The 23924-nt window shown below is 41.8% G+C and overlaps 1 long non-coding RNA gene and 1 pseudogene across 3 annotated transcripts in view; one reads left to right on the top strand and one right to left on the bottom strand.

Moving 5' to 3' along the window:
* LOC103349547 (uncharacterized) overlaps positions 1-23924 on the top strand; it is a 569252-nt gene that overhangs the window by 188595 nt on the left and 356733 nt on the right. The gene's annotated exons all lie outside the window — the stretch shown is intronic.
* Positions 213-23491, bottom strand: LOC100348992 (small ribosomal subunit protein eS7-like; annotated as a pseudogene).

The following is a 23924-nucleotide window of genomic DNA, read 5'->3' as shown; positions in this document are numbered from 1 at the left end:
CAGTTTCACAAAAAATAATTTTCCCGCCACCTGTTGCTGAATTGGTGTGTTCATCAGGAGAAGGAGGATTCCAGGATGCCTGCTTTATTACCTTGCTGCCATCTTCTTCTCTTAGTTCTTGAGAGATTTGCTAGAATTCTCCAGTGAAACTGTGTGCCTGGAGAAAGGGGGTGTGTGGGGGGAAGTTGTGTGTGTGTGTTTCTAACTGTGAGTCATCCTCTATTTACAATATGGAACTCTGGGAACTCAAAATTAACATTCTTGCCTGTGAACTTCTTACAGACCCCAGAGAAAGTTTCCACCTTGAGCACCACGTTATTCTGCTGGGCTTTGTCCAGATGGACCTTTTTGAGCCGGCTGCCATCCAGTTTCACACGGATTCGTGTGCCCACGATTTCACTTGGGAAGACTAAGTTCTCAAGGATGGCATCGTGCACAGCTGTCAGAGGGCGGCTCCTGGGGCGATTTTGCTTATTTTTCGTGCGGCTTTTTTGAGGTGGCTTAAGCGGAATTTGCCTCTGAGCCATAAAGACAACCTGCTTCCCCTAGACTTTTTCTCCAGCTCACGAACTGGCCAGACTTGAATGTTCTGGAAGGGTTTTAGTTGAGGAACAGGAACGAGGATTACGATAGCTTTCCTGCCACTGCCACCTTCGATTTCCATGGCAAATGTGATGTTCTGCCTGAGTTGAGCCTTGAGGTCTGAGTTCATCTCCAACTCCAGGAGCGCCTGGGAGGTCCCTGATGCGAACTCATCTGGCTGCTGCTGCTTCTTCTTCTTTTTTTTTTTTTTTTTTTTTGACAGGCACAGTGGACAGTGAGAGAGAGAGGGAGAGAGAGACAGAGAGAAAGGTCTTCCTTTTACTGTTGGTTCACCCTCCAATGGCCGCTACGGCCAGCGTGTTGCGGCCGGCTCACTGTGCTGATCCAAAGCCAAGAGCCAGGTGCTTCTCCTGGTCTCCCATGGGGGTGCTGGGCCCAAGCACTTGGCTCTCTGGACACTGGCATCCCATTTTTTAAAAATTTTTATTTATTTATTTTATTTTTTGACAAGCAGAGCTGACAGTGAGAGACAGGCCGCCGCGGCCGGCACACTGCGCTGATCCGATGGCAGGAGCCAGGTACTTATCCTGGTCTCCCATGGGGTGCAGGGCCCAAGCACTTGGGCCATCCTCCACTGCCTTCCTGGGCCACAGCAGAGAGCTGGCCTGGAAGAGGGGCAACCGGGACAGAATCTGGTGCCCCAACCAGGACTAGAACGTGGTGTGCCAGCGCCGCAGGCGGAGGATTAGCCTAGTGAACCACGGTGCCGGCCTCCTCTGGCTTCTTGCCATTGGTATTGAGGATCTTGGCACTTGAGATGACCATGGTTTCTCCTGGTTGAGTGCTGGCTAACAGGGAAGCTTTAAAGTTACAAATTAAACATCCTGAATAGTTATAGGACTAACAACTTCTCTGTTTTCTATTGGAGAAGTTTGTGGCCGTTTGTGTTTTTCAGGAATTGGACTTTTAAATTTAAATTGTCAAATCTTTGTATAGAATTCGTAGTATTCGACATTTTTTATCATTATATAATCTCCCTAATTATCCCTGACAATTTTCTTTGCTCTGCAGTCTACTTTATCTGGTAGTAAATAACTACTTCTGCTTCCCTTTGATTATTGTTGGTATGATTTTTTTAATCCTTTACATTCAGCTTATCTGTATCACTATATTTCCAGTGAGTTTTTTTTAGATGGCATATAGTCTGGTCACGTTTTTTAATCCAATATTCCAATTTCTTCTTTTAATTGATATATAATTTACTTGTATTACATGTCATTTACATGTTATTTAATATGTCAGGGCCTAAGATTGTTAGTTTGGTTTTGTAGTTTTGTTTGGTTTCCCTGATTTTCATTTTACTCTTTTCTTTTTCTTGCTTTTCTGTGTTACTTAAACATGTTTTAAAATTCTAATTTTCATTTTTATAGTGTTTCTGAGTGCACCACTTCTTTTTAGTGGTTGCTTTCAGTATTGTATATAGATTAAGTACTTGTTTTACCAGTTCAAGTGACGTATAAGACCTTTGGTCTTTTAAATCCTTTTGCTCTCATCTTTAATATAATTAAGCATTATTTATATATAAATTTAGACTCACATTAAAGAGTATTATAATTTTTAATGTACCTGTTAACCATAATAAGAAAACTCAAGAAGAGTGGTTAGGGCCAGCATTGTGGCATAGTGGGTTAAGCCTCTGCCTGCAGCACCAGCATCCCATATGGGTTACAGAGTCCTGTTCCATTTGCTTCACTTCCGATCCAGCTCCCTGCTAGTGTTCCTGGAAAAGCAGTGGAGAATGGCCAAAGTACCTGGGCCCCCACACCCATGTGGCAGACATGGAAGAAGCTCCTGGCTCCTAACTTCGGTCTGGCTCAGCCCTGGGCTGTTGTGGCCATTCGAAGAGTGAACCAACAGTTGGAAGACCACTCTCTCTCTTTGTAACTCTGCCTTTCAAAAATAAATAAAATAAATCTTAAAAAGATGTACTATATATATTCTTTTTTCCTCTCTAAATCTTAAACTCATTTCTATTTCTACCTTGGGGCACTCTTTATTGACGTTACTATTCTAGATTTCTTTTCCAGTTGTTCAAGTCTTGCTTCTTTCCCCTGCAACCAGCCACTACTTATCAGAAAGGCTTATTTCAAAGCAAGTTATATCAGAGCTCTACTCCATTTGCTTCTGGAAGAAAATGAAATGTAATGATCATGTTTTTATTCAAACATAACATGGATGATAAAATCCCGAAATGTGAAAGGAACATGTGAAAAAGAGCATTCACAAAACGTTTAAAGAGTTTTAAGACACATATTTAATGTGTACACTGATCAGCAATGAGATCTTGACATTGTCATGTAACAATAAGGTTGCAAAATAAGTAACGACAGGATTTCCGTGTTACACTAATTTTTACCAAAAGATAAGCCTGAATAAAAGCCAGCTGAACCTGTGCCAGTCCCCAGGCATATATACAAGGAGTTGTACAGGCATGAAAAAGCAAAGCCATGGTAAATAACATGATTGAAACAGACAGATGCTTTAGGTGAATGTGGCTTTCATATTGAATACAAAGCTAACTATACTTTCATTAATATGACTTCCTATTTTATATTTTTCCAAATTTACATTCTCAAAATACAATTTATTATGCTTTTTCATTTTCTAAATTATTTCTTATCTCAGTTGCTTGTTTTAGTGTGAATCTTAATACAAATGGTAATTTTTGTTGCTTTAAAGAGCTCTGGTTTTATGTAGTAAAGAAAAATGAAAATAAATTGATTCAGATTGGTAACCTGAAGTTGTTGGGACATTCATCATTATAGAGTTGGAATAGAAAACCTTTGGAAATGTTTCTCTCCTCTCTGGCCTTTGATGTGGTAGACCTTGTCTTTTTGGAAACACTTTGTCCATTTCATCTTAACTTATTGACATGCCTCTCTCTCATGAAAATGTGAATTCTTGGAAGTAGGGGATTAGCTCCTTAACTGCTTGTTACCAAACTCATTATTATTAGAAAAGAATACCTTTATTACAAAATTTAAAGTGTTTTTTATGAATTAAAATTAGTAATTTAGGAGGAAATGAATCTGCCTTAATGGAAAAAATATTGCTTTAATATCATTGAGAAGTGGAAATGAACTGTTGCATTTGTCAGTCTATTAACTGATGGGCATTTGACACCTTCTTCAAGTGCTGCTGGTCACTGTGAGAATGGGAAAGTGGTGTAGAGCATAATGCTTCTCTCATAGGGTCTCTCCTTTAGATGGGCAGATAAGACTAATATCTGAAACAGCTCAAGTGTATCTAACCTCGGGTACATCCTGGGCCTAAGCAGTGTGATACATTAGATGTTCAAGGTCAGGGCAGATTACAGAGGGCTGGATGACCAGGCAAGGGTTTCTGCAGGTGGTTTCTGCAGTAGGGTCCTGAATTATGGGGAACAGTTTGGGTAGATGGAGGAAAAGCACAAGTAGTTTGGGAGGATGGGGGATTTCCTGAGGAAGGAGACTTGGAATAGGAAATAACATTTTTATATTACAGAAAAGAAAGACAAGGTCTCAAGAAACATTGACTATTTTGAGAAGGGTGTTTCCTCTCTATCATGAGGACAAATCCTAGTGGGATGATGAATGACCCAAGTAATGAAAGAGATTTTTTTTTGGGAAATTGAATGTTCAGCAGAATGGCTGCCCGAACTGGATAGACCATCTTCCATCTCAATAGTTGGCTGAAGCCCAATGATACACGACTAAAGCTTATAAGTAGGATAGGATTATCAGGGACTTCTGGGAGGAAGATCAATATCTGAAGCTTTTACTCCTAATATGACACAAGAAAACAGGCCCACACCTTTAACCAGTGGAACTCATTAGAGAAAGGACTTTAAGAACATTTTTTTTCTGACAATTGTTGAATAAATGGACCCTGGTATGGGTAAACATCTTTAAACTTGGAAAGTTTATGCCCAAATATAAATTTAATACATAAGTGTTTAATTATGCACCTCATGTATTTTTGGTATTTGTTTTGAAATATGATTAAAGAAATGTTGGTTCACAGAAAATTGGCCTGAGAAAAGTTTTAAGTTGTTATCAGCGTAAGTTGCACATAAACATTATTTTATATACAGAAGTGGTTCTTTGACTCTTTCCAACAGATTTAGAGAAATCCATTTCTACATTGTCTGAGAAATACATAAGAAAAAAGCATCTATAATTCTCTGGGTTTCCCTATGAAATGTTCCTTCTGCTCCATTTGTGCTATGTCTTTTATAATTAAACTCATGCCTGGATCAGTGTCATCTGAATTTTAAAGGTTATGTACATAGAATGTCAAAACATCCATTTAAAACCCATTATAGAGTGAGGGATGGGCCATGATGTTGGCCAAGGTTTCCACTATACTCAGCATTATCTAATACTATGCTTGAGAAACACTCTGTCTACGGTGGGTGATGTGTTGGCACTCTGCTTCATGACCAGGTTGACTGGCTTTCTTGACTGGGTCCCCCGATTCTTTGGGGGATGTACACACAGCCTCATGTGAAACAGCAACCTGCTGTACTCACAAGTTCTGATAATCATGGTAGCAGAGCCACAAGAGAAGCAGCTGTCCCACTGCTGTTTATCTGGGCAACACATGTTTGCATGAAAAATTCGTGAAGTACTTTATACTTGGAAATTGTTTTGTCTGTAACTTTTTGGGAACAAGAGAACTTTTATCGCCAAGTTTAGAATGGTCTTGAATGTTATGACTTCTTCAATTTGCATCCAAATTTGTGTCAGTAGGGTTTCACTTTGGTTGTGTTGGCAACACATGAATTTTGGTTCTGAGACAGACTAATTAGAAGGTGCATAGTCATCAAATTGCTAACCACACATGCTAAGGGAGCTAAGTGTAAATAAATCAAAATCATATGAACTAGATTTACCGAAAAATAAACGTAACTTTAAAAATTAATGGAAAAAATCAGCGCCAAAATGACCTGTTTCTTTTCTGCAAGCCGAAAACACTTAAACATTATTTACCGGACTTAAAACTGCCGTTGGGCTTGTCATTTTCCATTTGGGAGAAAAGAAGCTCTAGACGGCAAAATGCTGGACAGAAGAGTAATCTAACTGAAAACAAAAAAACGCAGCTCAATTTTAGAAAAAGAATCTATTTTTTTTGTAGATTGTGAAAGCCATCGCCACTCTAAAGATGTAGGATTTTAGCACCTAGAACCAAAGGATATAGTAGTCTTATGCCTGGAAGGGTCTTGCGGGTTGTTCCATCATGGCACCATGCCCCGGGCTCGAGTCTCTGCCCTGTGGCTGGCGGCTTGTGCTTGGACCATCTCTGTGGCAGACAGAGCAGTTTCTGGGGGCAGCCTGCTTCATGGGTAATGGGAAACAAGCCAGTCTCTCTTGAGCTTCTACCAGTTGGTGTTGCCCCTCAAGACTGTGTAAAACTGGTATGATTTGTTGTTTCTCAAAATGGTTTTTTGTTTTGCTTTGTTTTTGCAAAAACAGATACTGAAAAATGTTACCTTAAGAAAGAGAGGGTCTGGCCGGCACCGTGGCTCACTAGGCTAATCCTCCACCTAGCGGTGCCAGCACACCGGGTTCTAGTCCCGGTCGGGGTGCCGGATTCTGTCCCAGTTGCCCCTCTTCCAGACCAGCTCTCTGCTGTGGCCAGGGAGTGCAGTGGAGGATGGCCCAAATGCTTGGGCCCTGCACCCCATGGGAGACCAGGAGAAGTACCTGGCTCCTGCCATCGGATCAGCGCGGTGCGCCGGTCGCAGCACGCTGGCCGCGGTGGCCATTGAAGGGTGAACCAACGGCAAAGGAAGACCTTTCTCTCTGTCTCTCTCTCACTGTCCACTCTGCCTGTCAAAAAAAAAAAAAAAAAAGAGAGGGTCTGTGATAAGGCTCCAATGGAATGGAACCAAAAGAGAGAAGCTAGCAGGAACAGGCCAAGATCCTCAGGGCTTTAGGTGCCCTGTCTGTCTCCCCTTTCCCTCCCTGCCTGTCTCCTTTCTTCTCAGCACTTCAACTGCCTTGGAAGTTTGCTGTTTTATTCTCTGCAGCTGAATGTTTCTCTGCTCTCTCATCAATTTAATTTATATCGGGCCTCTATTTGCCATGGCTATCTCTGTCCACTGACTTCCTTTCCTTTCTGGCCTCTATCAGTAGTTGGCTTAGTCTTCCTGTGTTATCCAATCTGAATTCCCATTTGGGGGAGTCGGATCCATCGCCCCCCTTCACTCCAGGTGCTTGCATAGGTGATTGGCTCATGAGCTGGCTGCCCATGGCAGGTTCAGGCGCCCACATCTGAATGGTTTTCGTGCGGCACAATGCAAGGCCGCCATGTGGGTATGGAAGAAGCAGGATCCTGGCGGAGGCAGGATCTGTCTCAAGAGGAGCAAGTGGGTGGATGGTCCCTGACCCTCCAGTTTATGTTCCTTTGATTATTTGAATTGTGTGCTTATTTATCTTCCTACCTTTTTATTGTTCATGGCTAACCATTTCCTAGGGCTTTTAATTCTTGCTTGTAGGGTATGAATTTGAGTGTCATCACAGCTTCATCTCTCACCTGTGTATAACTTAGTTGATTTATCTCTCTCATAAAGTGATGGCTGGAAGTTCAGAAATCATTCCAAGTTAACCTGACCAGTGAGGTTTAGCATAAGAATAGCAATTACCATGTTTTCATACTTTGCTTCAAATAATGTCTCCCAAGATTCAATTATATTTTTCTGATTGTCACTGCATCTTGTTAATCCATGGAATTTGCTGATAGCTAAAATCTCTATGTCTTTTTATATATGATGAAAAGACAATATTTTCTCATCTTACTTACAACTGGCTTTTTTTTAGAAGATTTATTTTAAAAAAATTTTTTTTTATTTATTTATTTTTTGACAGGCAGAGTTAGACACAGAGAGAGAGAGGCAGAAAGAGAGAGAGAGAGAGAGAGAAAGGTCTTCCTTCCGTTGGTTCACCCCCCAAATGGCCGCTTCGGCCGGCATGTTGTGCTGATCTGAAGCCAGAAGCCAGGTGCTTCCTCCTGGTCTCCCATGCTGGTGCAGGGCCCAAGGACTTGGGCCATCCTCCACTGCCTTCCCGGGCCACAGCAGAGAGCTGGACTGGAAGAGGAGCAACCGGGACAGAGCCGGTGCCCCAAACGGGACTAGAAACCAGAGTACCGGTGCCGCAAGTGGAGAATTAGCCTAGTGAGCCACGGTGCCGGCTACAGCTGGCTTTTGATACTTAAGTTCTAGACCCTCCATTTATTTTGTTTGCATATAACTTTTACTTGATCTTAAAATAAAAAGAAGGCTTTTATTTTTGTAAGTGGGTCAAACTGCTTGCCCTCTTGTTGCTTATATTCCTTACTGACCTTGCACATTGAAGTTCCTTAATAAAGAATTGTTTCATAGCAAAATGTGGAAAATCCATTGTGTTAGTGTTTGCCTTTCAGGTCACAGGTCAGACCTTAATTTCTTATCCAACATTTTTACTCTCAACCTTGGGTAATAGCCTTAAATTCAACTATTTAACTCTTTTGCTCTGCTCTGCTTTGTAGTATAGAGGAACCCCCCCCCCCCACCAAAAAAAAAAAAAAAAAAAACCCACAGTTTTCCAGGCTTCATTGCTAACTGGCTTCTAGCTAGGTTTGACCAATGGAGGTATCTATGGTGGATTAAAGGGCAGGAAAAAGGGAGACATCCGGATGTTTCTGCACACGACTGACTCTTGATTTGAATATGAGTGTTGAAGGCAGTGACTGCCGCTTTTGTAGGACAGCACCCAGTCCCTGGTGGCAACCAGTCTGACTGATCTTGGCTCCTGGCATACCTTTGTTATGCCAGCTCTACAGAGGGAGTTGTAACTTTCCGAGTCTTGCTAATTTCTGAATTTACTCAGAGTCCCTGTTAGACCTTTTAATTCTTCTATGCCATTTCAAGTGGTTTCCTGTATCGCATTCCCCTGAACAAATTACCTGGTATGGACAGTTTTCCTAGCTTGACCCCGATTAATAAAGGAGACTCATGGGAGACTGTGAGTCAAAATGTGGGGTACTGTATGTCCTCTGTCTTTTTCATCTGTCATATAATACAGACAAAAGAAGATCTGCTGAAAAGATGCCGCGTTAGCAGATTGCCCAAAGCGAGATAACAGTATGGTGATTAAGAGCAGAATCTCTGGAGCTGTATCTACCTGGGTTCAAACTCGCACCACTTACCAGGTGTGTCACCTTAACACTGTGCAGATGCTTGCTCCATCTCAGTTTTCCCTTTTGCAAATTAGGATTATTCAAAGCATGTATTATTGGGAGGCTTAAAGGAAACAATTTCCTTATTTGGAATACTTTGAGCCAGATGTGTTTTGGAATTAAAATTTTTATTTTAGAAGGGTAAATTGTACATGTACCTTATATTTATTATATAAAATTGCCATAAGCCTTATTGTACAACAAATATAGCTGATTTATCTTCCTTATTATGAGGGTTCTTCAAAAAAAGTTTTTGGAAAATGTGTTACCAAAAAAGTATGCATGGATTTCAAAGTCTTTTGCACCAAAATATAATCATCTTTTCTAAAATAAATTTTTATTTTATTTTAGAAGCAGCGAGAACAAGGAGAGAGAGAGATAAATCACATTTATTGGTTTACTTCTAAATGCCTGCAATAGCCAGTGTTGGACTGGGTTGAAAGTAGGAGTTAGGAACTTGATCTGTGTCTGCCATATGGGAAAGAGTGACCCAACTACTTGAGCCATCACCTGCTGTCCCCCAGGGTGCATATTAGCAGTTAAATGGAATGAGGGGCAGAGCTTAGACATGAACCAAGGTGCTTGGGGATCCAAGTGGCTTAACTCTTATGCCAAATGCCAGCCCTAAACTTATCTTTTTTTTTTTTTTAAGATTTATTTATTTATTTATTTGAAAGTCAGAGTCACACATAGAAGGAGAGGCAGAGAGAGAGAGAGAGAGGACTTCCATCTCCTGGTGCACTCCCCAGATGGCTGCAACTGCCTGAGCTGTGCCGATCCAAAGTCAAGAATCAGCATCATCTTCTGGGTCTCCCATGCAGGTGCAGGCTCCCAAGGACTTGGGCCATCTTTCACTGCTTTCCCAGGGCATAGCAGAGAGCTGGATGGGAAGTGGAGTAGCCGGGACTCAAATAGGTGCCCATATGGCACCACAACACAGTGCTGGCCCCAAAAACTTACTTTTTAATTCCAGCTTCCATGAACTTTTGAAGGAACTCATCTACCATATTTTATATAATCCTCTGATGGAATCTGGAGCACTAATCAGTAATTAGATCTGATTTCTGCCAAATGAGATTGTCAAATTTTGCTGCCAGCTGATTTACAAAAAACTGGTTTTCAAAGGGTTTTGAATTTTAAATGAGAAGTAAGGAAACTATAAGACTGTAATGCAAAGCATTTAAAACAATGTCTGTTACACATGGTAAGCACTTGGGTAACAGACCCTGAAACCTCTTCCATTTTGGCATTGGCTTTTCACCTCCATCCACTTGATTAAGGAGTCCACTCAGGAGGAAGGGCCCTAGGCTTGCTCCAGATTAAATAGATCCAAAATCATGTTACAGCCAATCTTCAATATTTTAAACTTCAGAAATGCCATGTCTCTTGCACTATTTCAATTCAATAGGAAATACCAATAAACATGTGAATTTAGCAAATCGTCTCTTGAGTAGGTAGAAGTCTAGTTTTATTTTGTCAGACAGGAGCATGTAATATGCTGAACACCAATAGCATATCAAATACAAGAACCAAAAAATTATGAGAACATTGGTCTGAATTTTCGTTTTTCCCTGTTTGAGTCACTAAATGGCAATGACTTATTCCCCTAGAAATTCTGGAAGATTCTGTGGGCTGGCTGACCTCAGTCAAACCAGGGAGTCTAATGTACCACCCCAGAGAGCAGCAGCAATTCTGTGAGTTCCTTCAGCTTGGGTGGATTCAGTAGGTTCCATTTGTCTTTGAAATTTGAGCTCTGGAGTAGAAGCAGAATTGACATTTTTGTTATTAAACATTTTAAGATAATATATTAAAAATCTCTTAAAGTATATAAACTCTTTATAAGTGTACAAGTTGAGACCATGTTGGAGTTGGATGCGTTAGCACCTAATGGATTTCTTTTCTATCTTCCCTGACTTGAACCATCACTTCTTCTGCTAATTTTATTAAAGGTTTTGGAAGAACTAACAGCACTTACTCTCACTAGTTAAGTATCATAACACAATTAAGTTCTTTGAGCCAATTCCTGTGTTTGTTCTCTGCAAATTTTCATTTCATAATTTTCTATGACTCTAAAGAAATATTTTTCCTGGTACTGTTCATGGAGACTAGTTCTCCATCTTTGATGATGATAATTGTTCCAGGGGTATGGATGCCTCTCAGCTGAGCCACTGAACTCACCAGGAGACTCAACAGCCTGGGTTTTTGGTGTATCCTCTCACATCAACCGTGCACCAGAACTGGAGTGACAACAATGGAGGTGCAAGAGACCAACTGTGCAAAGCAAATTTGGGGCTCCCTCCTCTAAATCCCAAGCACAGAGGCCAGCCTTCTGCACCCAGACACACAACCTGCCTCTGGTTACTTCTTTGTTGCTCTCACAACTGCCCCTTCACCACCTGTGACCATGGTCTTGTGACCAAGGTCCGTAGCTCCTTGGGCAGTTTCCTTTCCTACTATCTCTGTCCAGCTTACATCTGTGATTGTCTCAATCAGACCATCTGCCTCATTTCAGAGCCTGACTCACTCTGAGGAAAATTTCTTATTTTGAAATTTCTGTTGCCAAAATGCCTTCTGTTAGATTGTCATTCCCACACTTCTGTCATTTATTTATTTATTTATGCAGTACCTTTTTTTTAACTTTCTGATGTGTGTGTGTGTGCGTGTGTGTATCCGTCATATATCAATCTGTCTACCTAGATATAGATAGACACATCTAGATATATATCAATATTGTATGTGTCTACAGATTATATCGCATGTGTACCAGCTATATAAATCTGTCCTAGTCAGCTTGGGCTGCCATGGGCACAGACTGAATGGTTTATACAAGAGACACCTATTTTCCCATACTTCCTGAGGCTAGAAATCCATGATTAAGGTGCCAGGAAGCTCAGGTTCTAGTGAGGAACCCTTCTTGGCTTGGAGGCCAACCATCTCCTTGTGTGCTCACATGACTGCTTTGTACATGTTCAGTGAAAGAGCAAGCTCTCTGATATCTCTTCTTCCAAGGTTACCAATCCCATGATGATGGCCCCACAATCATGACCTCCTGTAAACCTAATTAATTTCCAATTGTCCCATCTCCAAATTAAATCTGAGTTAAGGGTTCAATTCTGAGTTAGGGGTTCAATTCACATTCTGAATTAGGGGTTCAATGTATTGATGTGGAGGTGGGTCACAAACATTTAGCTTTTGTGTGTGTGTGTGTGTGTGTAAAATCATTTTGTCCTTTAAAAAGTATTGCTAGAATTAAATGTTTTGAGAAATTATTAGTCTCTTTCTATGTAAACAGAAAGAGTTCAAATATAAATGTAAAACCATTAGAGGAAAAGCAGTCTACACTAATAATGAAGCTGAAGGTAGACACAAAAGCTCAGAAGTACCAAATGCTATTTTGAACTAGTTTCAGGGTCTAAGAATTCCCATAGGAAGTGCCCAAACGAGACAATGCATATGTGAAACACTTTTGCAAAGGCACAAAGTCTTTGAAATGCATTTTTATTATTTGTGTGCTGGATTCTGCTACTTTGCTGTTCCATACCTTGGCCCAGATTCTCATCCCTAAGGGCCAGCAGAGCAGATTCACAAGTCTCCAGGGGGAGGACCTCCAGGGATTCTGTAGGTGGGGGCTGGGGGGCCTGCGGCTGTGCATGAGCTGGGAGGCTGTGGCTGGGACTTCTTGCTGCTTCTGATTCCCACAGCCCAGGGGCAGGAAATCTAAGCACAGTCCACTGGGTTACTCCAAACAATCTGACGTCCCTCAGAGCAAGGCAGCTGGAAGATGGGATGCTTAGGAGGACGTGTCAAAGAGGGCAGCCTGCTTCCAGAATGTAAACCAAGAATCAAACATCTTCAGCCTTTGCAGTTACCTGTTAGAGAAAGTGAACAGAAATAATATCTTTGCAGTCAGGATTAAATGAGATCATGGAGGGAACACATCTGCCCAGTGCTTGGTGCATGGTAAATGCTCAGTGAGTACTATCTGCTCTGAATTTTGTGGTGGTACTGTTACAGTTCTTGCTGAGTTTCAGCCCTGGGTCTGTCACTTACTAGCTTGTGTCTTTGGCACATTTCTTAACTCAATGCTTCAGTTTCCTCATCTGTAAAGTGAGGATAATAATCTTACTTACATGATTATTATGAGGATTAAATAAGCTAACATCTATAGTCTTTGCAAGAGTGCTTCCCATATAGTGCTGTATATATATGTGGTAAATAATTAAAAGCATTATTATCATTACATTTATCAAATTAAAGAAGAATTTCCCTTTCTCTTTACACATGAAATCTAAATCCAAAAAATTTTAAATTCTAGTGAAATAAGTTTTTCAGGGTCAAGGAAATATCCAGCTAACTTCAATATATTTTATTTGAACACAGATGGATTAAATTAAGTCCTTGAATAATTTTATTAATGAAACAACCTCAGTTGTTTAAAACATAAAAATATGGCACTTGATTCACAGAATCAAGATTGTCATAAATATATATATATATTTTTATTTTAAAGGTCTTCGTTCTGCTGGTTCACCCCCTAAATGGCTGCTACGGCCAGCGCGCTGCGCTGATCCGAAGTCAGAAGCCACGTGCCTCCTCCTGGTTTTCCATTTGGGTGCAGGGCCCAAGCACTTGGGCCATCCTCCACTGCCTTCCTGGGCCACAGCAGAGAGCTGGACTGGAAGAGGAGCAACCGGGACAGAACTGGCGCCCCAACTGGGAGTAGAACCACGAGAGCCGGCACTGCAGGCGAAGGATTAGCCTAGTGAGCCGTGGTGCTGGCCTAGATTGTCATAAATATTAACCAATGTATTTATACTTCTGCTGCATAAAGTTTACAGCTAACCTTGAAACATTCAAAAGATTTGCCTCAGCAGAATCTAAAACAATAAAAAAGGACATTGGATTGAGAGAGGCTACATATGCTGAAAACCGAATTATGGAAATTGATATTCAAGCTTCAGGAAGTGAAGTCAAAGTATTCACAGATTGGAAGTTCCATTCCTTACCGTGTGAAGGAAACATGAAATGTAGCTTAGCTGGTGAGATTCTGGCTTCATCCATGGCTGGCTGAGGAGGCAGCTGGGAGGTGGTTCAGGAGGGTGCTTAGTTGTGAATCTCAGAGCAAGGGATCCTAATCTCTTTCTAGACCCAACACTTTTTCAGTGATCTCGTGTAATGTGTGTACTGTTTCTCCTGAACAACACAATATTTATTTAAAAAAATATTTATTTGAAAGCGAACTTGTGAGAGAGATCTTTCATCTGCTGGTTCACTCCCTGAAGAGTCGCAGAAACCAGTTTTCCCTATAGATCTGTTCTCTTCCCTTCTCTGCACTGTTTGTTCTTCGGGTGTGTGAGTTAGGGTAGGGGTGGCAGTGCTGGTCTCCACATGTTGGTTTTCCTGGCTCCTCTTGCTTCTGCATTCTGGCAGTTCAAGAGGAACTTAGGCCAGCTCTCTGCTGTGGCCCGGGAAGGCAGTGGAGGATGGCCCAAGTGCTTGGGCCCTGCACCCCATGGGAGACCAGGAGAAGCACCTGGCTCCTGCCATCGGATCAGTGCGGTGCACCAGCTGCAGGGCGCCGGCCGTGGCGGCCATTGGATGGTAAACCAACAGCAAAGGAAGACCTTTCTCTCTATCTCTCTCACTGTCCACTCTGCTTATCAAAATAAATAAATAAATAAATAAATTAAAAGGTAAGTGTATTTCAGTGCAAAAACTTTTTGATAAGCTGCATAATTTTTTTTAACTTTTATTTAATGAATATAAATTTCCAAAGTACGATTTATGGATTACAATGGCTTCCCCCACATACCGTCCCTCCCACCCACTACCCTCCCCTTTCCCACTCCCTCTCCCCTTCCATTCACATCAAGATTCATTTTCGATTATCTTAATATACAGAAGATCAGCTTAGTATACATTAAGTAAGGATTTCAACAGTTTGCTCTCACACAGAAACATAAAGTGAAAAATAATAGATGATTTTTTTTAAATGATGATGAAATCAGATCAGACTATTGTCATGTTTAATCCCAGTGAGAGTCAAGTTGGGAGTTGATAATTTCTTTTCTTTTTTTTTTTTTTTTTTTTTTACAGAGGATCAGTTTAGTATACCTTAAGTAAAGATTTCAACAGTTTGCACCCCCATGAAAACACAAAGTGAAATATATTGTTTGAGTACTCGTTATAGCATTAAATCTCAATACACAGCACATTAAGGACAGAGATCCTACATGAGGAGTAAGTGCACAGTGACTCCTGTTGTTGACTTTACCAATTGACACTCCTGTCTATGGCATCAGTAGTCTCCCTATGCTCCGGTCATGAGTTTCCAAGGCTATGGAAGCCCTCTGAGTTCTCCGATTCTTATCTTGTTTAGACAAGGTCATAGTCAAAGTGGAGGTTCTCTCCTCCCTTCAGAGAAAGGTACCTCCTTCTTTGAAGACCTGTTCTTTCCACTGGGATCTCACTCGCAGAGATCTTTTGCCAGAGTGTCTTGGCTTTCCATGCCTGAAATACTCTCATGGGCTTTTCAGCCAGATCCGAATGCCTTTAGGGCTGATTCTGAGGCCAGAGTGCTATTTAGGACATCCGCCATTCTATGAGTCTGCTGAGTATCTCACTTCCCATGTTGGATCACTCTCCCCTTTATTTATTCCATCGGTTAGTGTTAGCAGGTACTAGACTTGTTTATGTGCTCCCTTTGACTCTTAGTCCTTTCATTATGATCAATTGTGAACTGAAATTGATCACTTGGAATAGTGAGATGGCATTGGTACATGCCACCTTGATGGGATTGAATTGGAATCCCCTGGTATGTTTTTAACTCTACCATTTGGGGCAAGTCAGCTTGAGCATGTCCCAAATTATACATCTCTTCCCTCTCTTATTCCCACTCTTATGTTAAACAGGGATCACATTTCAGTTAATTTTTAACACTTAAGAATAACTGTGTATTAATTACAGAATTAAACCAGTCATATTAAGTAGAACAGACAAAAAAAACTACTAAGAGGGATAATGTATTAAGTTGTTCATTAACAGTCAGGGCTATGCTGATCAAGTCACCATTTCCCATAGTGTCCACTTCACTTCAGGAGGTTTCCTTTTTGGTGTTCAGTCAGTTGTCACCGATCAGGGAGAACATATGGTATTTGTCCCTTTGGGACTGGCTTATTTCACTCAGCATGATGTGTTCCAGATTCCTCCATTTTGTTGCAAATGACTAGATTTCGTTGTTTCTTACTGCGGTATAGTATTCTAAAGAGTACATATCCCATAATTTCTTTATCCAGTCTACCGTTGATGGGCATTTAGGTCGGTTCCAGGTCTTAGCTATTGTGAATTGATAAGCTGCATAATTTTTGACAATGTGCAGTTTTCACAAACTTTTGGAAGACCCTTTGCATGCATGAATTTCAAAAATTTTTGCACCAAAGTAAACTTATCTTTTAATTCAATTTTCCATGAACTTTTTGAAGCCTGCTTGTACTTGGTGGGCCATCAGGAAAGCAGGGCATGTGAGGGGAGAGAGTCCCATTGTGTTTATTGCTACCTTCTACCTCTCTTGCCATGCTCTGGCCTCTTCTGCTTTGCAGCCATTGGGGGTGCCCCCTTCACCGTTTCAGCTTTCGGCAGACTCTCTAAGAGTGTTTTAACCTTGTGCCCTGACAGACTTGAGGCTGGCACTAGCTACCAGGCACTGCTACCAGTCCCTGGATGGCTCGCCCTTCCTTACTGGTTGTTTTAGCTTAGCCCACACCCCTGTAAATAGCCCTTTATTTTGAATGTGCCATCTGTTTCTTTCAGCATCCCGACTGATGCTGCCAATTAGTCTGTGCCAACCGCCATGCTCTGACTTCTACACAAATTATCTCATATTGTACACATATCCCTATGCAGTAGGCTCTAATATTATTCTTATTTTAAAAGAAACTGGTAAAAAGGAGATTTCAAGAGAGCAACTTACCCAAGGGACTATGGCTTGAAAGTGGCAGAGCCAGGAGTCAAACCCAGGTCATCTGAGTCCTGGGCCCACTCTCTTCACCGTGACACTGTTAGTCTTGTGTCCCACTCCCAGACGCAGATTCTGAGACAAAGATTTACAGGTAGGCGGCATCTTTGCAGGTAGTGTTCTCAGGATCAACCCCTGTTAGGGGGTAAAGGCAGGAGGAGGAGCTGACTCGCAGTGCAGTAGTAACGCAAGCCTAAGCTGACCCCATGAGGTGCTCCGGACTGGCTCTCAAATTGGGGGGAAGGGAGCTAGACTTTTCCATCCCAGTATTGACCAGTCACTCAACACATGGCTTTAACCTTGGGCTCTCTCCAGCCAAAGAAAGTCCCAGGAGATACTTTGTTGAGCATGGTGACTGCCAACCCTCCTAGCAGCTGGGAGATGAGGGCCTAGTCCCAGAGAGAAGCCATAGACAGACAGCACAGCTAGCCATCCCTGCCCTTTAGGGAACACATGAAGGCCACGAGTTAGCCGCCGGCTCCAATCAAAGGTCATCTTTGAAAATTTGTACAAGACTCTTCCATGTAGTTGGTTCCCCTGGCCTGTCTGCATGCACTTATGGTGATGATGGTGTAATTTTTGATGTTTTTGGAAAACACTGAAGTAGGAGTCAGGAGACCTGGATTCCAGCCTCTGCCCTGCTACCGACTTTGGTGTGCTTTTGTTCAGATTGCTCAATGTTTCTGGAATCTAGTTGCCCAATTCATAAATTGAGGCACTTTGATGACATGATCTCCAAGGCTACTCTCAGCTGTAAAATTCTATGTCTCTCTTAATTTATTAGCTTTCTAAAAGCCAGAAATAGCAAAAGTAAACACGTTGGAATGCTTTTTAAGTAATGCTGGAGATTATTTCTTGCAACCTCTGGTTAGTGACTTTCTCAAGCTCTCTCAATAAATCATGATGAACCTCATGAAAATTCACACAGCCCCAGTATCACCCAGTGCTCTCTGAAGAGCAGAGATGCGCCTTTCCCCCACCCCACCCCCAGGATGTCTTTATTTGTTCTCTATGAGATTTCAGAATGCTGGACACTTCTCATTCTGTGCTAGCATAGCTCATACAGATATTTTATTTTAAGAATAATTTTTGAAATAATTGCTTTCACAGGGTCATTGTTACAGTTAGAACAGACCCGGTCTTAATTTGCGTAGCTGTATCTTGATCTAAGCAAGAAGGAGTGCAAAATGCCCTTAGCTTGGGCTGGTGAAGTAAAATTGATTCTCAGAGTGTTGAAAGACTAGAGAAGCCAACATACAGCTGAACAAAGACTCAGCAGCCAAGGAGGGAGAGGGGATGTGGAGGACACTGTTTTGAAGAAATACTAAATAAGTCCTCAAAACTATGAACTTTAATTAAAACTAATGTAGTAAATACAGCGACAGAGTGAAAGGTTAAATAATGAGCCAAGTAAATGTAGAAATCTCTACAGATTGATTTTCTTGAGCTGTGACAAATGATTCAATGAAAATGGAAAATAACTATTATTATTGTCAGTCATGTGTGGCCTTGCTTGTATGATTTCCCAACATAAGCCTTATGGTCGAAGCTGCCTGAACCATAAATAAATAAAAAGAGGTACCTTCACTCTGGCTTCCTTACCTGACTCTCGTTAAACCCTATCAGCAACTGTAGAGGGCCAAAGAAGCAATTTCAATAAATATTTCATTACGTGGGAGCCCATTTGCTGGTATTTCAAATAAATAAGTATATTTTCTCACTCAGTGGACCCTAGATGGGAAAACTCTCCAGTTTCCATTTTCATACTTTCTTTTCCTTTCTGAGGAGGTCAGTCATTTTCGTTTTCCAGTGTACAACTCGATTATTTATTGGAGGAAAATGTTTTAAACCAGGAATAGGGAAAAAAAAATCCAACCGAATAATTTATTGAAGACTGTCTCCTGGCAGATTAATCCCTACCACTTGGCCAGGGTTCATTCCAGAGTGATCAGACTGGTCAAGCTTAAATTGTGTGTCCACAAGAAGTTGCATAAATAACCCCAAATACCGTGAACCTCTTTGCACTCGGTCATCTCCACGACCTTCAAAGAAAATGTCAGAAAGGTAGTAAGAAAAAATATAGCTCGCGACGCTTTAGTTATGGTATTTTCTAATAAATTACACCATTTTTGGCTCCTTTCATCTAAACACATTTATCAGTTAAGACACATGCACTTCCTCTGTGTAAGGGTGAAGAAAAAAAATGCCCTTTTCCTTGTGGGTAACCTGGAAGTACAATTAAAAGCATTTTAAGTCACTCTTTGGAGCTGTAATGAGAGCCAGAGGTAGTTCTTAAGTAGTATCTTTATTTTATTTTCTTAATTTTTATTCATCTGTGCATTGCCATGAACTATGGCCCAATTTTAATTGCTCTCTTCCAAAAGAGATGATGTGTGTGTGTGCGTGTGTGTCTGTGTCTGTGTGTGAGTGACCATGTGAATTTCTGAAAAGCTCCCCTTCCATCCTGTTTATCCAAAGGATGGATCTTGATTTACTACTATGGATAGTCAAGAATGGTTTTCGTTAGAGACTTTGCTGGGTCACTTTTTGCTCACCAGTTTCAGTGGAAAACTGAAGTCACATTCTCAGCCAAACTCTTCCATTCTTGAGCTTTCAGTTTTGTCTGGGGATATTTTCCCAGACTAGAGACCATAAAGTTACCTTAACCCTTCTTTCTACTTCCCTTTATCTAGTTTTTTTTATGTCCATCACTCAGTTCAGTAACTTCCTGTTTATTATAAAAACATGGTGGATTTGTAAAACTTAGCCTGGAATTCTAGTATTGCAACTCTGCTGTGTACTAACGATAAGAACTGGCAAGTCTCTAAGCATTTTAGTATGTTTACTTGTAAGATAGTCACATCTAGTTTGCTACCTCAGAGAGTCCTTTGCATTATTTGATGAGTTGGTGTAAACTGTAAGTTGTCGCAGTGCATGAGGGAGAAGCAGCAGGGGCACCGAGTCCGATGGCTGCTTCCTCAGGCACCAGGACATGACACTTCTGCTTCTTGTGTACCATCCTCTTCCATGCCTTTGGCAAACTGGGAGGTTGAGGATGGCCAGCTTGCTGTCACTCAGCCCTGCTCACCACTGCTTTCGCCTGTACCACCACTGCACACCCTTGCTGCCAAAAAGTCCTTTCAGGCTGCAGCAGAATCTAGATATGCCAGGGAATCCACAGTCCTTTAGGGGATCAGAGAGTGGATTCACGTGTACGCAGCCATGTTTGCACAACTGTCTACTGGGGGTCTCAGACATTCCACAGGAGCATCCCACGTGACGGATTTGGTATTTCCTTCTCTTCCTTTTCAGTGTCCCCACCACTATGAACATCACCGCCATTCACTCACTTCTCACCCTCTCTCTTCACCAATACCTAATTAAACACCAATACCTCTTGTGGTCCTTCTCCTAAACACGTTTCAATTCTATTCATTTCCCTTTATTGCCCTGTCCACCTACCCTGTTTTAGGGTATCATCCTCGTCCCTAAATTGTCTGGCAGCCTCTACTCATCCTCTCACCTCCCTCAATTCTGTCTCCATTTTCTAGCCAGAGTTATTACTCTGAAATGCACATCTGATGATGTTATGGTCCTGTTTAAAATGTTTCAGTGGCTTCTAATTACCTACAAGATGCTGGACAGATTCCAGGAATCCTTGCAGTTGTGTGAATATGGTGTGTCCCCTCTCAAACTAATACTGAAATTTGATCCTTAGTACAATATAGAAGGAGATGAGATCAGGTAGGATCTTCAAGCAGGGATTCAAGATCTTCCATCATGAGTGAATTCACCCGTTTATGTGATTAATGGATAAATCGGTTATTTCAAGAGTGGGTCTGCTATGAAGGCCAGTTTGACTATGTCTCTTGTGTTCCCTGTCTGTGATGTCTTGTGCCACCTGGGGACTCTGCTAATAAGAAGGGCATCAGCAGCTGTGGCCCTTGACCTTTGGCCAGAACCATGAGTCAAAATAAATCTCTTTTCCTGATAATTTATTTGATCTGTGGTATTCTGTTATTAGCAAAAGAAAATAGAATAACACAATCCTGTAGTGTCAGATCTCCACTACTCATTCCAACTTTCTTCTCCCCATTCATACTATGTATGAACAGCTCGTAAGCTTGAATGATTACTTTCAGTTTCAAGAAAGTGCTGGGAATACACCTGCATGAGTTTATATTGCCCCTCCTTCTGGTATGGATTCTCCCCCCCCAACCCCCCACTCCATTCCCTGCTCCCCTTGCCTTGCAAATTCCCAATAATTCTTTGGTTTTCAGTTTAGATGTTGCTTCTTCTGAGACCCTGGAGCCTGATTACCTAGGTTTTGTGAACACCTGTGCTTTTGCTATGACAATACTCATCACATCAGTACTTGTCTGCTTGACCACATGTCTTGTCTCTCACTAACACTCCATAAGGGCATAACAGTCAACTCTGTCTGATGGCTTACCACTTTATTTCTAGTATTCAGTACAGTGTCCAGAACACAGAGAACCCTCAATCATTTTTAGAATAAATAGATGAAGAAAATGAGTAGAAACAGGGATATGATTAGATAACCTACCAGGTGTCAGAAGTCCTGTATTCCAATCCTACTTTTTTTTTTGACATGCAGAGTTAGACAGAGAGACAGACAGACAGAAAGGTCTTCCTTTTCTGTTGGTTCACCCCCAAAATGGTCGCCATGGCTGGCGCGCTGCGGCCGGTGCATTGTACCGATCCGAAGCCAGGAGCCAGATGCTTCCTCCTGGTTTCCCATGCAGGTGCAGGGCCCAAGCACTTGGGCCATCCTCCACTGCACTCCTGGGCCACAGCAGAGAGCTGGACTGGAAGAGGAGCAACTGGGACAGAATCTGGCGCCCCAACCAGGACTAGAACCTGGGGTGCCAGAGCTGCAGGTGGAGGATTAGCCGCGGAGCCGGCCCCAATCGTACTTTCTAACTGTGTGATTATGGATGTCACCAAACCTCTCTATAGAACAGAATAATTATACCTGCTTCAGGCTACCTCAAGAGCTATTTTAATAATAGTGTGATATTCACATGAAAACACTTTATAAAACGTATACTATTCTACATATAAAAAGATGTCATTGTGGCACAGCGGGTAAAGTTGCTGCCTGTGATGCCAACAACCAATTTGTTAGTGTCCAACCAGTTAGTGTCTTGGCTTCTCCACTTCTGATCCAACTCCCTGTCAATGGCCTGGGAAAAGCAGCAGAAAATAGCCCAAGTATTTGGGGCCCTGCCACCCTCGTGGGAGACCCAGAAAAAGCTCCTGGCTCCTGACTTTGGCATGGCCCAACCCTGGCTCTTTGGCCATTTAGCAAGTGCACCAGTAGATGGAAGATTCTCTCTCTCTCTCTCTCTCTCTCTCTCTGCTTTTTCTGTAAATCTGATTATATCACAAGTTTTGCCTTCACTGACATGTGCCCATGCATATTAACCATTTTAGATTTACTGTTGGAATTGAGCCATTTAAAAATTACTATAAGCAATAGTTAATTGTCACTTCATAGCAGCCTTCTTCCAAGAGTTAATGGTCTAAATGAACAACCATTTATTTAGTTCGTGATTCTGCAGGTTGACAATTTAGGCTGAGTTCAACTACGCAGCTGGTCTCAGTGGGGCTCTGTGGTCAACTCTCAGGTCTGCTGGGGCATCGCTGGTCTGAGTGGTTTCAGATGAACAGCTTGACCCTGTTCCATGTGTTGGCTCATCCTCCAGTAGACTTCTCTGGGCTTGCTCTCGTAGTGGCTCCATGAGAGTCAACAGACCTGTGTAGGACCTCCTGCAGTCTAAGTTTGGAACAGGTACAAGGTGACTTTGTTGTATGTTACTAGACAAAGCAAGTCAAACACAGCCTTTTTGAAATAGGCAGAGAGGTACATTCTACTTGATGGGAAAAACCTCCCAAGATGTTACAAAGCGGTAGAGACATAATGGTGCCCACCATAATCTGTGAAGCACCTTTTAATTTTCAAGTTGCAAATCTGACCATGTCACTTTTAATCTAAAATTATCAGATGGCTCTCTCTTTGCTGTAAAACAAAGTCTAAGCTCATAGCAAAGAGCTCTACGCACTTCTTACATTCGCCACGTCAGGCCCCTTATGTTTTAGAAATAGAAGATTTCTTGTCACCTCAACCACCTGGCAGTGCTATTTCCGGCCTCTGTGGCTCATGCTACTCCCTCTGCCCGGAGCTCTTCTCCCACCTTTTCCTATCTGGATGAACTCCCCCTTCCAATACTAGTAACGACAACAGCACTGATGATGTCCCAGCACTGGCTGCTCTAAATACTTTGTATGTGTATATGCTATCCCTAGGAAGGAGGTACTATTTTTTTTTTCATCTCCTTTTTACAGATAAGGGAACTGAGGCACCCAGAAGTTAAGCAACTTGTTCAGAATCACTCTCCTGGAAGTCTGGTTCCAGAACAGGGTTCTGGATTTTGTGTACTTAACCTCATGGCTGCCAACCTTTTAAGACTTAATTCAATTTGGTGTGCTCCTTCATGTATCTTGACATTGTCTGTGTTCAGTGATCTGTTTCAAGGTCAGATGCTTCTTTGAGTTACAAGCCCCGTAAGAGAACAGAACATGTCTTACCTGTGTACCATGAAGTCTGGCACAGAACCATGTCTGTGTTGCCCACTGCACGCTTTCCAACATGTGTCTTTTACACCATTAAAAAGCTCTGCTTCTTCTGTTCTTTGGGAGAGGAAAAAAATCAGAGTGAAGACTATTAGTCCTCCCAGCATCTCCAAGAAAGAAGTGACGAGTGGGAAGCTCCATCTCATTTTGCAAACAGGAAATTTAGGCATGTGGAGATGAAATCACCCAGCACCGTGCCAGGATTCTTTTTTGGGTTTTCCGATTCCTAGTTTTGTGTTCTATCTACCAAAAAGTGGTATTTGCCTTTGAAGTGCAGCTGATGGTTGCTTAATTTTCCCCAGAACACGTTAAAAAACATAACAATTAAATTAAATCACCCAAGAGGGACGTTACCTCCCATTGTAAAGTTTGGAGGGAACAAACTTTTGGGGAAACTTCTTTTTCCCCGTGGGTATCATGCTTTCTTCTCTTTCGGCAGAATATATTGTGT

Source organism: Oryctolagus cuniculus, chromosome 14 (assembly GCF_964237555.1).
Source record: "Oryctolagus cuniculus chromosome 14, mOryCun1.1, whole genome shotgun sequence".
In the NCBI taxonomy this organism is placed as follows: domain Eukaryota; kingdom Metazoa; phylum Chordata; class Mammalia; order Lagomorpha; family Leporidae; genus Oryctolagus; species Oryctolagus cuniculus.
Note: the sequence above shows the minus strand (reverse complement) of the source record. Positions and strands in the feature narration are given on the sequence as shown.